This window comes from Ischnura elegans, chromosome 1 (genome assembly GCF_921293095.1).
Source record: "Ischnura elegans chromosome 1, ioIscEleg1.1, whole genome shotgun sequence".
NCBI classification, from domain to species: domain Eukaryota; kingdom Metazoa; phylum Arthropoda; class Insecta; order Odonata; family Coenagrionidae; genus Ischnura; species Ischnura elegans.
In genome coordinates this window covers 96614435-96629884 of record NC_060246.1, presented here as the reverse complement: position 1 = coordinate 96629884, position 15450 = coordinate 96614435, and the positions used below count along the sequence as shown (strand labels likewise).

The following is a 15450-nucleotide window of genomic DNA, read 5'->3' as shown; positions in this document are numbered from 1 at the left end:
AAGTGACACGGCATGTCCCTTAAAAAATCTTATCGCATGGGAAACAAAAATCATAACGAAACCATAAACCTCACTTCACTCCACCGCTCCAAATAATCAACCGAGGCACCACTCATCTTGTTTTTTTATTTTACCACAGTTGTTCGCGTGTCATCCAAACGTGGCCTTCATCGTAGGTTACCACCACGAGGGTGTACGGATCACGGAAACTCTTTTTTGAAACGGTCTAAAAATCCAATTTATATTCTCCATTAATTTAACACTCTCGCTCGCAGGCGATTTTCCCAGCGACCGGTTCAAAATCCGAAAAACCCAGGGATGGTTTAAGTGATTAAAACTGCAGAACGCCAAACGGCCAAAAACTGTGAGGGAGTCCTTCAAAGGGATGTAGGTCAAAATTATATGGAGCTCGATTTTGCAGATTATTGTTGTCATGACGCAATTAAGTAATATAGAGCATGAATTTCGCCTGATAACATATATTTGAAGTACCTGATAAAAACTTCAAATGGTAATTTCCACATTTAAGTACAAAACTTAACTATTAACCATGGATTCGACATTCTATGCCATTTTCTAGGTAAAAAAATAGAAATTATGTAATCCAAGCCGTAAAAATGACACATAATGTCGAAAACGTGGTCGACCGTTGATTTTTAATTAAAATGTGGAAATAACTATTTGAAGTTCATATCATGGATATATCGAACTTCCACCAAGTCAAGCCAGAAACAATTTTATACCTTTTTGAAACCTTAAAAATTTCCAAAACTTTGATGCATGTACTTTGAACGACCGACATCACGTTTATGCACGTTTTTATGAAGGCTTCCATTATTTATGTTTCATTTTCTGAAGTTCATTTGATGTTTTTTGTATTTTCTTTTTGCTTTTCTAGTGCTTTGTGTTGAGTTGGCGCCTTGGTGAAGAGATAAAAACAAGGGAATGTTGTTGAAGAGGCCATATTGAATTGTACGGGTTAAGGAAAAATAAAATAGTTTCAATTGATTTTGAAGTTTTTCTTTTACATGATTCCTCTGATGCATTATCTTTAGACTAATGAAATTATGAATGGCCACGGTTGAAGAAAAGCAATTATATTAGGTTCGTTGAAATTTATTCAAATTAAGCAATTAAGACGAAATAAAATATTATTATACTCTTTTATTATGTAACACTGAAGGCCGAAAAGAAAAAAAGTAAGAATATAGTATGAATTCTTAGCAATGAAGCATAGTGAATAGAACTTGATATTAATGGTAATAAAACAAAATGATGCAAGTGCCGTGAAGAGGTAGAGAATAAAAAAGTTTGAAAGTGGATAATTGCCCAATAGGAAATGTGGCATAATTAAATATCTGGGAGTAGTATCTACAAATAGAAATAGTGAGTGAGAGGAGAAATTTACGGGGCCATACTTCATGTGGCAGGAGAAATGGTATGAATAAGGAGGCATTGATTTGTTACGCTAAAACCTGGGTGATATAGATAAAAAGTTGAGCTCTACGGCCACAAAGTCAACTTGGAAATGAAAAAAAACTCCAATTGCCGTAACGAGGGTACCTCGTCTTAGATATAAAACAAAACACTTGTGTTGGTATGCTGGAACGAAAAGATTCGCAGTAGTGACCAACCCCAGCCTCTCTACCGGAAACCCTTCAAAAACACTAGTTCAACTATGAAGGATCCTTCGCGAGGGTTTTGGGAGAGGGCCTCGCTAAGGCTGATTCAGTTAAGAAATCACACACACGCACACAATAAATCAAACACGCACAACGCCTACACCGTGGGTTACACTCAGGGAGAATTGCTCGGAATCGAGCGATGGAACAGCCACCTGGACGGGAGAAGCGTATCGGTTTCGGAATCCAAGATTCCCTTCTCAACGCAACTGAGGGTTTGAGTTTCACTTTAACAAAGGTTCAGTGATGTATTAATGTCAGCTCTCGTAGGTAGGTAGGGAAGATTGGAAGCCAAGTAGTTCGAGCGATCGAAATTTTGTTTCGACAAATCACTTTAAAATGCTTCGTTTTCAAAATTTTAATTTCTTAACCCTTTCCATGACAGTGCCTGGGAAACTTACGCGAACTGTGTGGGGCATCATAGGTACCCCATTTATATTCATAAATTATGTGTTGTATTTTAGTCTTTCTTGTAAATCAACACATGGCTCTTCTTTTAATGATATAATATCTTGTTTTGTATAACTTATAAATACATTTTGGGCTACATTTAGGTTTTTACACTGATTTTATGCGAAATGGCAGAAATCTTTGATGTTATGCTATTTTAAATGCACATTGACCAGCATGCAATGAAAAAACAAGTACAAAAGGTGCCTTCATATAGAATATTGGCGTTATTGAAGTTATAATATAATAAAATATATTGCATCTAACTTTGTTCCCTTCACTCATTTAACAAACTAATTGTTTTTCTTCCCGCCAACAGCTATGCGGGGTAACTCAATTACCCTATCAATAATGATTCAGGTTTTCAAAAACAAATTTAAAAGTAAAAAAAATCATATGTCGCCTAAATAATGAAAAAAAGTTGGAGTTGGAAAATACAAGAATATGCAACATTAACATAATTTGGGGTAACTGAGTTACACAGTTACGGAAGGTTTAAGTGAAAATAAAATTTTGCTCTTCCTAGATTTCGTTAACATTATTTTTATGACACTTTTGTACCATTTTTCAATTGTATTACATACTTTTTTTATATTTTATCGCACTTTTGTACCATGGGAAACAATTTTACATACATGAGGAATAAATAACTGCTCTGCCCCGAAAAATGATCAAATTCTATATAAGCTATAATTATTTTAAATTGAACTTTATATTCCGGAAAAAATCAATAAAAAGAATATTAACAATTATTTTTTATGAAAACATTGTTATATTTATTTAAACAATTATTAGCCTACATCAGAGTGATGTGATGAAATTTGTTTCAAGTTATAGACAATTTTACATTTCTGTACAATTTACGGAACCATTTAATTAACTCGGAAGGGAACGCACACACTGATTCATTACAATCAAACAACTTCATTCGAGTGACAATACATGCGTTTAATGTGCCCCACAGCCACTTCGACGAGTAGCTCTATAAGCTCAGTCATGTGGTGACATATTTCACCCTGGAATCTGGAATACAGTTGATGTCAATTTTGTCATCTTGTTCGAGGCATCATAAGTGCGAAACGTCAAACAGATGATGGGAAATATGTGACTCAGAAGCATTTACGGAGGAGTAACGAGGTTACAGAGATACGGCAAAAATTTTTATGACGACCCCCTCTAAAATAGTCTGAAACCCCAGGATAAATTATGAAAACACTAAATTTCCCATTACATATCCTTCTATTCATTAAAAATTCAGTATGTTAATTAGTTCAAAAATGGCCACCAAAATCCAATGGCAGCACTGCGATCATTTGAAGGAAGATACAAACAAATAATCATAGCAACATATTTGTTTATGCGAACAAATGGAGCAAAATTGGAAAAGATGATAAAGGAATTAAAATGAAACGGTGATAAAGACAAGGTAGGAATTTTACAAAGTAATTTTTGAAAAGTCGATTTCTTCATGAGTTATTTCCATAAGAACAAAAATTTGCTTGCATCAAAGCGTATTCAAAGAAAAAGAAGAGAAAGATTACTTATTTTTATTGATAAATTACATTCTATAATGTCGGTGTTATCTAAACCTAAAGTGTGGTTGTTTTTAATTCCATAGTTAACAAGTGTACATAATGCCATATTTAAAAGATGATTCATGCTGTTGACTGTAGTTCCTGTCTTGCAGCCGATAAACGATTGCAGATGAAATATTTCTCAACAACCCTTCATCAAAAGATATGTAGGTAAAAATGATTTTATTTCCATTGTTTATAATGGCGATAACATTTTATTTTTTTTTCGTTTTTTTTCTGCTAATATCCTTTTTTATGCAAAACGCTTTCCGTGAGCTGGTGCATCAAAGGCATTGAATAAAATACAATGGAAGATAAGTGCAATTGCAGGTATTTCTTATAAAATTATATGTCTTACGAAAATCATGTTTCATTGAGTGGGTAGGTAAGTTAATTAGTTATGAAAATCTTCAAAATCATGACATTTATAGTGCCTTCTTCATCAAATATTGTCATATGCTACTCACCAGATGATTTTATTGCGCATAATATTGGATATTAAGGCTGTAAGGAGATTTTTGTGAACCCCGACTCATCAAAACTTTAATTAGCGTAATTCCTGAAGTGGTATCATTCGCGATCATAATAGATAATCTTTCTATAAAATACCTCATACTAGCCCCAATTCATGCTGTGGATCTCCACTTTGCGCATTAGCACTAGATATTGATCCAGCTTACGAAGGGAAACTGCAGTCACACTTTTTTCATATTTCAAGAATTTAGTTGAGTAATAAGAAAAATAATTAATAAACGTGTTTTTAATATTTGTCACGGCAAACGATTAGCCAGGTCAATAGGGTCATTTATCGCGCGTGGTGGGGAGCCGTGTTCAATACCTCATGCAGGCACATATCTTCTCCGATTTTCTGTATTTATTTTGTGGAAACCAAATTGAACTCCTAATTTTATGATTTTCAGTCAGAACGATAGTTTTCTGGGAGGAAATATTTCATCGGCTCACGCTACGTCGGGTTTATTGTGCATTTGATCTTAGTTGTTTTATCGCGGCGTCATGTTAATAGTATTTATCGAAATACATTTATTTACTTTTTTGGTAAAAGTAACAGAAATATTAAATGCTCCATATGAATCCAAATTCCGATGAGTTAGATCAGAAACTGGTATTTCTAACATTAGCTTTTTGCAGTGTTTACTGGCTTAATTTAATGCTTTATTTATTAAAATGAAGTTAACTGTGGTTCATAGCATTTCGTAAAGTCGTTATGCTATGATATTACGTGTTACAGTGGATCATGCTCTCAAAGTTTTTTGTATTTAAATTGAATAATTTAGAGACTCTGTTAAACTCGTAGAAATTTATGTTATTTTTTTATTCCCACAGAAAAAAGTTAATCCTCTATAAAAATTTATTTTCATATTGTAACCTACGTACCATGCGCTCGATTTACTTGAAAGTGGAAATATTGCTTATATCTAATCTAGCAAACTGAAAAGTAAACGACCTTTAAGTAACAAATGGCAGACAAAAAGACTATGACCTTCCATAGTCTTTTTGTCTCAAAAAGACTATGACCTTCCACATGGCCATAACAGGCCACAGGCCTTTTTCGAGGAGTCCCCCCAGCGAGCAAAAGCGAGTTCTTCACATAAAATTCGATGCAAGAAATATAATCCCCACTCAGTGGTCGCTTCAGTACAGCTCAGGGAATTTGATACATATTCGTTTCATTCACTGGCTTATTTGATGAGCACATCGACCAAATGAGTTTACAAAGGATACCGAGGAAGGCAATATTAGCTTTGGTAAACCATGGCAAAAAAACACTATTGAGAGAGAGAGGGAAAGAGATGGATATGTGAGAGAGAAGAGGTAAACAAGGATGCGGAAGCGAAAAAAAACTGTGTTAGCCAGGTTACCGGAACGGAAAGCGAGGAATGTATAACTGTAGGAATTCCCTCCCTCCGCTTATACTGATTTACTCCCAAGGGGCGAATGGGAACACATGCTTGCACAGATCTTGAGCGGTGCGCGGCTTCACACGCTGCACGAATGTTGGATATAGCATCGAAGGAAAAGAGTCGTCGAATTTCTTTTGGAATATGTCCAACCAAAGGAATCTATTAATTCGCATAAAAAAATCGTAATAAGACACAAAAAATCATCAAAATGATAAAATTTGCCACTGGCAACGCAAAAATTAAAAAAATAAATAATAGCAAAGGACAAAATATTATATAGTTTGTAAAGAAACTAGAATTTTATCTTTCAATTGCCAATCTTAAAATCTTTACCTTAAAATCACCAATTTTCTTAATTTTGTATTTGAGTTTTTACGATCACGATCAACACACTGCACACAACGCAAAAAGATGAGAATAAAAAATTATTGTTCTGTAAACTGGCTTGTTGTGGTGAACTTAGTTTACTGGTACGGATGAAACGCACCTGCGGCTCCTCTTCTTGAGAGCAAAATCGTAAGAGAAAACTAAGAGCAGTCAAGCATTCACAAATCACGAATAGTGGTCGTTTATTTCCTGTTCTCATAGAGCCTAGGGGACTGAATTCAAGAGGCACAATTCCATCCAACAGAAGGTTGATTTCTGTTGCCACTTCGATCGCATTTTAATCGGCTTTCGAAAATGTCCTCAGGGAAATGATGAGTGCAATGCGATCAATTTTTTTCCAAACTTTTGCAGTATAATGCCTGTAATTGCGAGGAATAGCATTGGAAAGTTATGAATTTCATGTATCACATAATCATGTATTACCTATGTAAATTTCGGTTGACACCCTAAATTATACCTTATTTCCCTCTGAAATACGGTTCACTTTGTCTGACAGCGACAAGATTGGCGACTTTTGTAAACGTATTTAAATGGGTGGTCTGTGACAATAAATTTAGATCCCAATTTGAGGATACTATTTTTTAATAATAAAGTTATTAATGATCAAGTTTATTAATTGAAAACGCCGCTGAACAGCGACAATCGACACATTATGATAGCGTGTATGGCACGGTGGAAATATTTTTTGTTGAACTATATGAATAAGTTTGTACTCGCTAATGTTATTTAATGTACTTTTATTATTTCCCAAGCTAAAATAATGAATTCAAGTATGAAAACAGTGAGCCAAATCAAATAGCGTTACAATAGATTTGGTACCTTCTCAGAATGTATTGAAGCATTTAAGTTTCGGATTGGTGATTCAAAGGAGGCCACACGAAAGTATTGAGGGTGATAGACAATTTTCCGCGGACTACATTGTAAACTCCCTCCTAGTGAAGGTTTGGCGATGAATTTGACGAAATAATTTAATAAATAAATTAATATATTAAAGTAATATATATCTAATATATTATTCAAAAACCATTTCTCTCCTTACTTGGAAAATAATTTTGAGTAACAATGCCAACAAATTATCCTTAGACGGATGTTGTAAAATTTTTGGGTCATATTGAATTAATGCTGCTCTACGACAAGAGAACATTTAATTACTCCAAAGCACACATTATTTGTTAGCTCTTGAAAACGTAATCTTCACGTTCATTGCGGCAGTTTATATAAGTATTGATGTCTGCAAGAACAAAGTCGTGCATAGAATCAAGCATTGACGTTAGCTTTTGTAAAAATTTCGACCTTTTGGTGATTTAAATCCATGCTATTCGACATCACAGTACCGGGAGACTCTAAGTTGTTTGACTGCTACGGGGAATTTGCGGGAGGGACGAAATGAATAGATGAAGCTCCATCGATGCGATGATGCATGGTACTCACTCAGTGCTTCAATCCGACGGTGTGTTTGAACTGGACTAAGCCGCAGGAGCATGTGTTCCATTCAATCAAGGCAGTTCGGGGGCACAGATACCATAGCTCTTTCTCTGGGTCAACCTCTGAGATTTTTTTTAGTGTCAAAGAGCTTTACCCGGAATTTGAACAATAGATCCTGCGGTCCGGTGTGAAGTGCTGTTCTACGTAAGTCACCACATTCCTCACGGCTCACAAAAGATGATGGCAGCAGCGAATTTCATGCATTTAAAGGGAAATCAGGGTTTGTACTATTTATGCCTCACGGTTTGTTGAAACGTACTTGAAAATTTTCGCTGAGCACTACCACCCACGAGGCACGCATGACTTGCAATTCATCGTCTGCTGACTATTTACGCATTCATTGGTCTGCAAAACCGGGCGAATAGTTTTTTTCTGACACTGTCAAAACTGATGCCCGAAAACTGTAAAACCGAATACATCCATACTGTGGCGACAACGCTTGCCAGCATGCTTAGTTTTTCTGCTATTATTTAAATTTATGGCAAGGTTTATTTATTTTTTAAAGGAGACTATGAGTTTCCTTTCTCCCATGCGTTTATTTTGCTTGTTGATTTATTTATATTTTGTATTTTTTTGTGTGGGGCGATGTAAATTTTGATGTGCATGAGTGAATGTTGTGTTTTGAAGCGATTTGAAAGGCGCGCGCAAATTGCGCGATGAAATGATGTAAGAAAAAATGAAGAGAAGTATTCCAAAAAGGTGGTGCTGAGGTAGTAAACCATGTGTGGATTCCCCTCCCCCCCCCCCCCTTTTCCCGAGAACCACGATCAGAAGCAAAGATTATGATCAAAAGCGATCAGAAGCAGCAGAAGCAGGCTAGTCAAGGCGAAGCATAGACGCCGCAGAGAGTTGCAACCGTTGAGTCGAAGCCGGAGCGAAAGCTTAGGACGAGACGTTCTGGTCTTTTCACCAGCACATGGCTAGGTCATCCTTATTCTCACGAGAGCCTGATATCTGGGTTCACTCGTGAAGGAGGGCAGGTCAAGCTGCCCACTGCCATACCGCCCATGCCGGAACGTGGAAGGTGTCAGCGAGTCCGCCGCCGCAGGCCCACGAGCAACCACCACATCCTTGCCTGCATCATCGACTCCTAAAGCATGACCGGAGGAGACATTCCCGTTCCACGACCCCCCGAATCCCCTCCTTTTCATTTTCCATCAGAGCACACGTGGTTAATTTTCACGAAGAGAGACTTAACTTTTGTAGCGCCAATTTTTTTTGTTTGAAAGAGTCTTTACAGAGTTGGCCATACCTAAATAATTTGCACAGAAGAGAATAATAGCTTAAAGTTATGTGTTTTATAATTGCTGAAAATTGAGTTTTCATTTTCTTTGACAAGTTGTTTTTTTGTTGCTTTCTTAATGGTCGCGTATTTCATTGATGTTGATTTTTTTGTCAATACATTAAGTCCCCTTTACTAACCAATGTACTAACATTTATATGAATAAACCTTGCTTGTTAAATTATCAGTGTGTTTTAGGATTTAAATTCGAGAACGGAGGTTTCCTGGTATCCCATCTAGTATCCCTTCGTTAGTCCTATACACCCGCTTATTTTTACATTGCCCCGCCCTGAGAAATCATGCTAGAATAGCCGACTGTCACAATACCCTATGTTACTTTCAGCGTAACGCCACGGTGTAACTTCTAACAAGCTTAACAGTTATACTCGCATGTCATACATTTTTCTCGGTTTAGGCAGCATAATCCGCAAAAAATACGGATGAACTATTTTTTTAGTTCTTAGGACTAACAATGTCGGCAAAATCAATCCCGCTTCCATAAGCTTTCAAAGGGAAAACGATGAAAAAAAAGAGACAGCCTTTTATACAAATAAGCAAATAGTGACATGGGATAACATTCTCTGAGAGGACGAAAAGATTACGCCATCTAAATGACGTAGGTTCCATTTTATTCAATTAGAAAATGTATAGGTCTTTGCAATGGTGATAAAGCTTTTCAACTATAATAATACAATTTTCCTAAAATTCGTATGTAATATCAGCACAATACCGTCCTACTTATAATACAAAATTGTTTTAGTAGTTGTGATTTCTTATACAACTGATTATATTTTCATAGCCATTCCTATTATAAATTATTTCTTACTCTCAGAAAAAAATAGAACTAAATGAAACACATGAGCTATAAAATTTATTCTAGGCTACGGAAAGATACAAAGAATCCTCTATGCCCTTGGTAGAATTTACGAGGTAATCGTTAAGGACACGTTCGAGGCAACTCTTTGTCACGCTGGCCTTTCTACGCAAGCTAATCAACAAAAGCAACTGGCTAGAGAGACGATTTCCTATGATAGTGAAAGGCACAAAGAGTTTCGCTGATCCGTGTCTCCAATTTGGCAAAAACGGCCGAATGGGAAAATTGTCCAGGGTGCGTGTATCACTTTCATCCACTCAGAAACCCAGGGGATCGTTTTCTTCGATTACTTCCTCCCCCTTCACAACCCTCCCGCTTCATTCATCATAAGTGAACACCTTTCCCTCCATCTGCTTCCTATGTCATCCTCCCTAGCCACGCAACGCCCTCCTACCCCTTTGCCAACGGAATTGCTTTCATCCATCGCAATGTTCGTTCTGTACTGTGAGCAAAGGGGTGACTGACCGCAGGAGATACGACAGTAAGATTAACAATATTGCTATGAAAGATACGCAGCTATTTTTTTCAAAATCTTACATCTCGGTCCACTTCAATCTAGCTCAATCCACAGAAAGCATCTCCTCACCCGTGATGATCAGTTTTCATTAACCCTAATTGAGGATACTTCTTCCCTTACCCAAGAGATTTAATTTAAAAAATAAAGAGAATCCTGATTTTTCTACCCAAATCCTCATTAGTAACCGATCAAAATTAATTTCATAACCATTCAACTAGTAATTATACGATACGAAACGTATGCGATTCCTAGTTTTTTGCTTATGTAAAAATATTTGGAATCCTTATTTTCTCTTTTCACCTTGTAATTTTGGCTTGGAAGAACGGCAAATAAAGGCTTGGATTGAGATCAAATTGCACAATGAGGTAGAATTTTTCATGTCATATTCTCAGTTATTAACCATTACATAAATTTGCGAAGAAAGGAAAAACTCTTTCTATATTTACAAAAAGTGCTCAATTATTGAGTCCGTACGGCAGAATTCATTCCTTATCATGAAGTTTTTTTAGAATAGTTTCACATCCTGATGACTTTTCTTACTAAGGAATTCAATCGAATTTAAATTAAAACATGAACAAGGAAAAAAACTTTTTACCCGACGATATAGCAATTTTGTATACTATACGAATAGTGAAAACAAGAAAAAATTCCTCATATTTGCTGAACATCAACTAACTTCGGCAATTTAAGGCATTACATCTTCAATAAGGGAGTAAATTGCTTTCTCATGTTACTACTAACGCTCCCAAGTCAAAATACGAGGAGAGAGAATTTCAACTTCGTTAATACCAAAAGTTTTCTAAGGCCCACGGAACAACAAAAAGATTCAATTTCTCATTTAGCACTTCATTTACAGGTTGGTGTGCCCAATATAAAACGTAATTTCTTCATTTTATTTGCACTCCATGAAATGAAGGGATAAAAAAAGGCGTTTTAAGTAGGAGTGGATGAAAAAATAAAAGAGCCCAAACAGGCAATCAATTTTAAACGCAGATCAATGAGGTGTAAAGAAATTACGAATCGTTCATGGGCCAACTACTTCACTTCGGTTGTTGATGGGAAAATGCTCGAACTTCAGACCGTGAATGTCTTCAATCTTCTACATTTCCACCTACTTGCTCTCAAGTTCTCTTTATTTCTCATAAAAAAAATCCACGAAAAATATGAAAGATCGTCAAACCTAGTCCTTGATATTTTAACCATGTGAAAGCAGGCTTCGATTATCTGGAGATACTTGATCTTTTTTCTCGTCCTCGATTTATTAAACACCAGTTTTTCTTCTGTACTAAGAATTGTATAACGAATTTCTAATTTAAAACTATACAGCGAATTCTTTCTTCTTTATAGACTCCCATAATAATGTCGTACTTTAAACTCTTTGATGGTATTCTACTCTGTTCATTATCAATCCATTAATTTAAAATTTATGGTGAAGTTCACTATAAAAGCAAGTTTCAAACAAAGTTTCAAGTTTCAAAGTTCACTTAACTTTCGAACTTGATTTGCATAAGTTATATATTAAACAATACGTGCGGTTTTCCTAGATTGAGCTACAGCAGGAGTGATTTTTTTTAACCAGCAAAGTAAATTGTAGTTTGCCTTACGAGCGTGATGCGCCCGCTCCCAGCGGGCTTCCCCTACTCTCTTCAATGCAGGTCCACAGAGTGATAGGCGCGTTTCTAATTTTAAAATGTAGAAAAAAAGGCAGTGTCTTCTGTACAAATTTAATTGGAATGTTCATGTACAAATTGAGGTCAGAGGACCTATTTAAACACAACATTGGAAGTAATTACACTATCCTCTGTTAAACGCGCATGATGACTCATATTTACGTATCAACAGGAGACTTGAATGTGGAATCAGCCGCATTTTTATAAAAGTTATTTTAAGAATGCGAGATATTGTTGCAAATGAACAAATGTATCAGTATGTGTGCCGTTAACGTCAGGAATATTTACCGTTTTTTTTGTTTTTTTTTATTATTTAAAAACCAATTTTAGGAAACGATAGCAATATTTAGGAAGTAAGATATGCTTTCGCATATTCTCTGATAAATTCTGTGCATTTGGGTACCTCATTTGTAGAGTTTGGTTGCGTATTAGTTGAGAAAAAGGTATCTACACAGTAGAAATAATATAAAAGATTATACGAAGGAAAACAGAGGTGGAGAAATTCTACGACTGTGCCTTCAAAATTAAGGATTTTAACAAAGTTATGCCCTAACCGCAGATAATCGTTCAAAACCACGTTTTAAATTTACCTTTTCCAAAATTATCGTTAACCTTCACTCGGTTTGAGTCGTAACATCCACCGTTTGCTCTCCTTTACGCGATTGCATGTTTCCTTGGGCTCCTTTTTCCACCGTACCGAACGGTCGCCCTACTTAGAGCGCCCCGTAACGAAAAATGAAGATGGGAACACACCTCGACCTTTACCCAGTCCGTTCTCGCCCCTCTCCATAAAAAGGCCTCATTCCTCATCTTAATTAAGGCGATTTTTGTTGTGCCCGGGTCCGCCTACCACTTATAAGAGGACGCCACTGGACGGTCGATCGATGTTAATTCTGTCCCCATTTCCCACTTGCCCGTTTCCGTGAAAATATGTACCCTTCTCACGTTCTAGGGAAATCTCTACGGCATTGTCACTTTGCGCTAAATTGGTTATGAGTAGTTCAAAACAATTACAAATATACCAAATTATTCCAAAACAACCACAATTAGTTTTACGCAACGAATAAATAAAAATCCAGTGAAAAAACTACATAACCGGGACGAATCAGTCCATGTTTTACCGTGAAACATATTGCAGCTCTAACTAAAACTTTTTTAAACATTGTGAGGCAAGCCAATTATGTATGAGCCTACATTACAGGTATTCGTGAACGTAATGCGGTATTTATTTTACTTAAATATTTCATATCAAATATATGCTTCTTCCAAATAATTCAATATTCATGAATGATTTTTCCACATCCTATTACGGGGGTATTAGCTGGAGAGTAACGACTCATATTTTCTTTTTGAAGTGAGCGAAATTGATAATTTCGGAAAAAAAGTATTTGAGACAGTGCTATTGTTCCCTTTTCCTTATTTTTCCGATTACAGAGCAACTGAAAGTCCATATAAAAATATTATGATAAAGCTGAAAAAGCAGATAATAAACCATTCTATAGATCGTAAAATGACAACATATATTCCAATGAAAAATAATTTCAACAGAATGCAAAAAAAGTCTTCACACTCTTGCACGAGTCACCTGACATAGACGCAAAATTTTCCTTTGATGGAATGATGTGATCAGCACTAAAAATAATTTCCAATGAGAAAAAAACGAAGGTTGATTCTACCAGGAGGTTTCTCATTCATAATGGAGGCTTTTACGGTTTGCTGAAGATTCAGCGGAGATCTTTACGAGATATGCCCTTTTTTAGCCTATCTTTGCAGATAACAGTTTCGCCGGAATTGCTTTCTCAGATGGATGAAGTGCAGATAGTAATTCTTCCCACTACTCGTTGCGCCGCAGGATTACACATATACTGCCCCAGCAAACCAATGTTAACCACTACCACCACCAGCGGAAAACGCTTTTATTTTTTGGGCATTTTTCTGTGTTTTGTGTGTTGTTTGCATTAGCAAAAGGTCAAAAATTTAACGTTGAAAAATTAAACTGGAGAATTTTATATAACAATTGCACATATTATATTATTCATCAGTTTTTCCTCACTAGTCTATTTTCTTGATCATTATTTGCTATTTTTCTTTTTTGTTGCAATGAGCATATTTTATCATGTTATCATTTTTAAAATTTATTTCCTTTTTTGTTATATTACAAAAATGATAAAAATATTGAACAAATAAAATTATTAAAACTAGAGGAAGTGGATGGTCATAGGAAAGACGAATAGAAGGTTAGCTTGATGAGGAAGCATGCATGTAAAAGGAACTGTAGTGCCACAGTTCTTAATGTCTATAATAATAATGTCACGGCAAATTTGTTTCCCTTAGCCTAGAAAGGAAATAACCAACTAGTTAGGTTATAAATTGGTTTACTGTGGAATGTGAATGGGTGGAAAGGATATCAGAAATGCGAGTTATTTTTGGAAGGCTGAGAGGAGGTATTTGTTTTGAAATGTTTTTAGTTTTTTGCAGATTTATTAATTTTAGGTATATTTATATCGCGGCCGTTAAAAGTGTCGGCATGGCTAAATAAGGGTACAATTTTACTATGGAATAGAGGGAAAATTGAGAGGTTGGGAAGGAGTGAAGAAATCTAAATGTGAAAGGTGGACACATAAACTAACACTGAATGAACTTGACAACACGAATCACAGTAAAAAATTATAATTTGCCAAATCGAACTTCTGCAGGGCTGTAAAATTGGACACTTAAGTTTGCTGAATTTCTAGTTCCTCTACATTGAAACAAAGGCTTGACTGTATTTTCAAACGGCGCCCGCTTAGCCAACACTTATTACTTCTACAATAACAATATGTAATTTTTAGGCTAGGCCTATGAGAAAACAAATAATTTCATCCCTTAAACGTAGATTTATTTACCTTAAGTCAATGTCTATTTCATACAAGCAACCATTTTAATTTTTTAGGCACGTTTCACTGCTTTGCTGAACCTTCATCTGTACTGATATTCTTCCTCACAATGATACCCGAATGTATTACCTTACGACGACAACCCACAACGATTCATTAGCTGAGATGACCAATTGCTCCACTTTCGATATTCCATTTTTTGTCATGTCTAAATTTCAATAAGTCTGCCAATAATCGGTAAATAAAATCTATTAAAAATTTTCAACCGACTAAATAGCTGTTGTTAACACCCTATTTTTCTCTATTCTCTGGATTCGTGGTTAAAAAATTAATTTCCCCAAAATTTCCATGATAATTTATTTCTAATACAGAGAAAAATCTTATCTTAAGAATAAAATTGAAAAATCGCAAAAAAAAAAAAAAAAACTTTAGTGCCAGCTCTCAAGTACTAAAGTAAAAAATAAATGACGTAGACTATTCAAAAACAGTAAGGGCTAATAAGTTGACATCGCTTGGATCTACGAATTCCCTATGATAATTTGCCTTTACTGAGGCTCCCATCTTTTCATAATGAAATAAACACTGTGAGCAAAGGAATGCAATGAATTTCTATGATAAATCTCATTCTTCGTTCTTTGAAAAAGCCTCTACTTCCCATGAAATTTGATTCGTCGGAACTTTGATTTGAATGGGTGAATGTTGAGGGATTTTCTGACTATGCCATTAAGCTA

The 15450-nt window shown here is 35.7% G+C and overlaps 1 long non-coding RNA gene across 1 annotated transcript; it reads left to right on the top strand.

Moving 5' to 3' along the window:
* The first annotated feature begins 3754 nt into the window (after positions 1-3754).
* Positions 3755-14980, top strand: LOC124153371. The gene is made up of 2 exons (XR_006863635.1): positions 3755-3873; positions 14776-14980. It is a non-coding gene; the product is annotated as an uncharacterized LOC124153371 (long non-coding RNA).
* Positions 14981-15450: the final 470 nt, after the last annotated feature.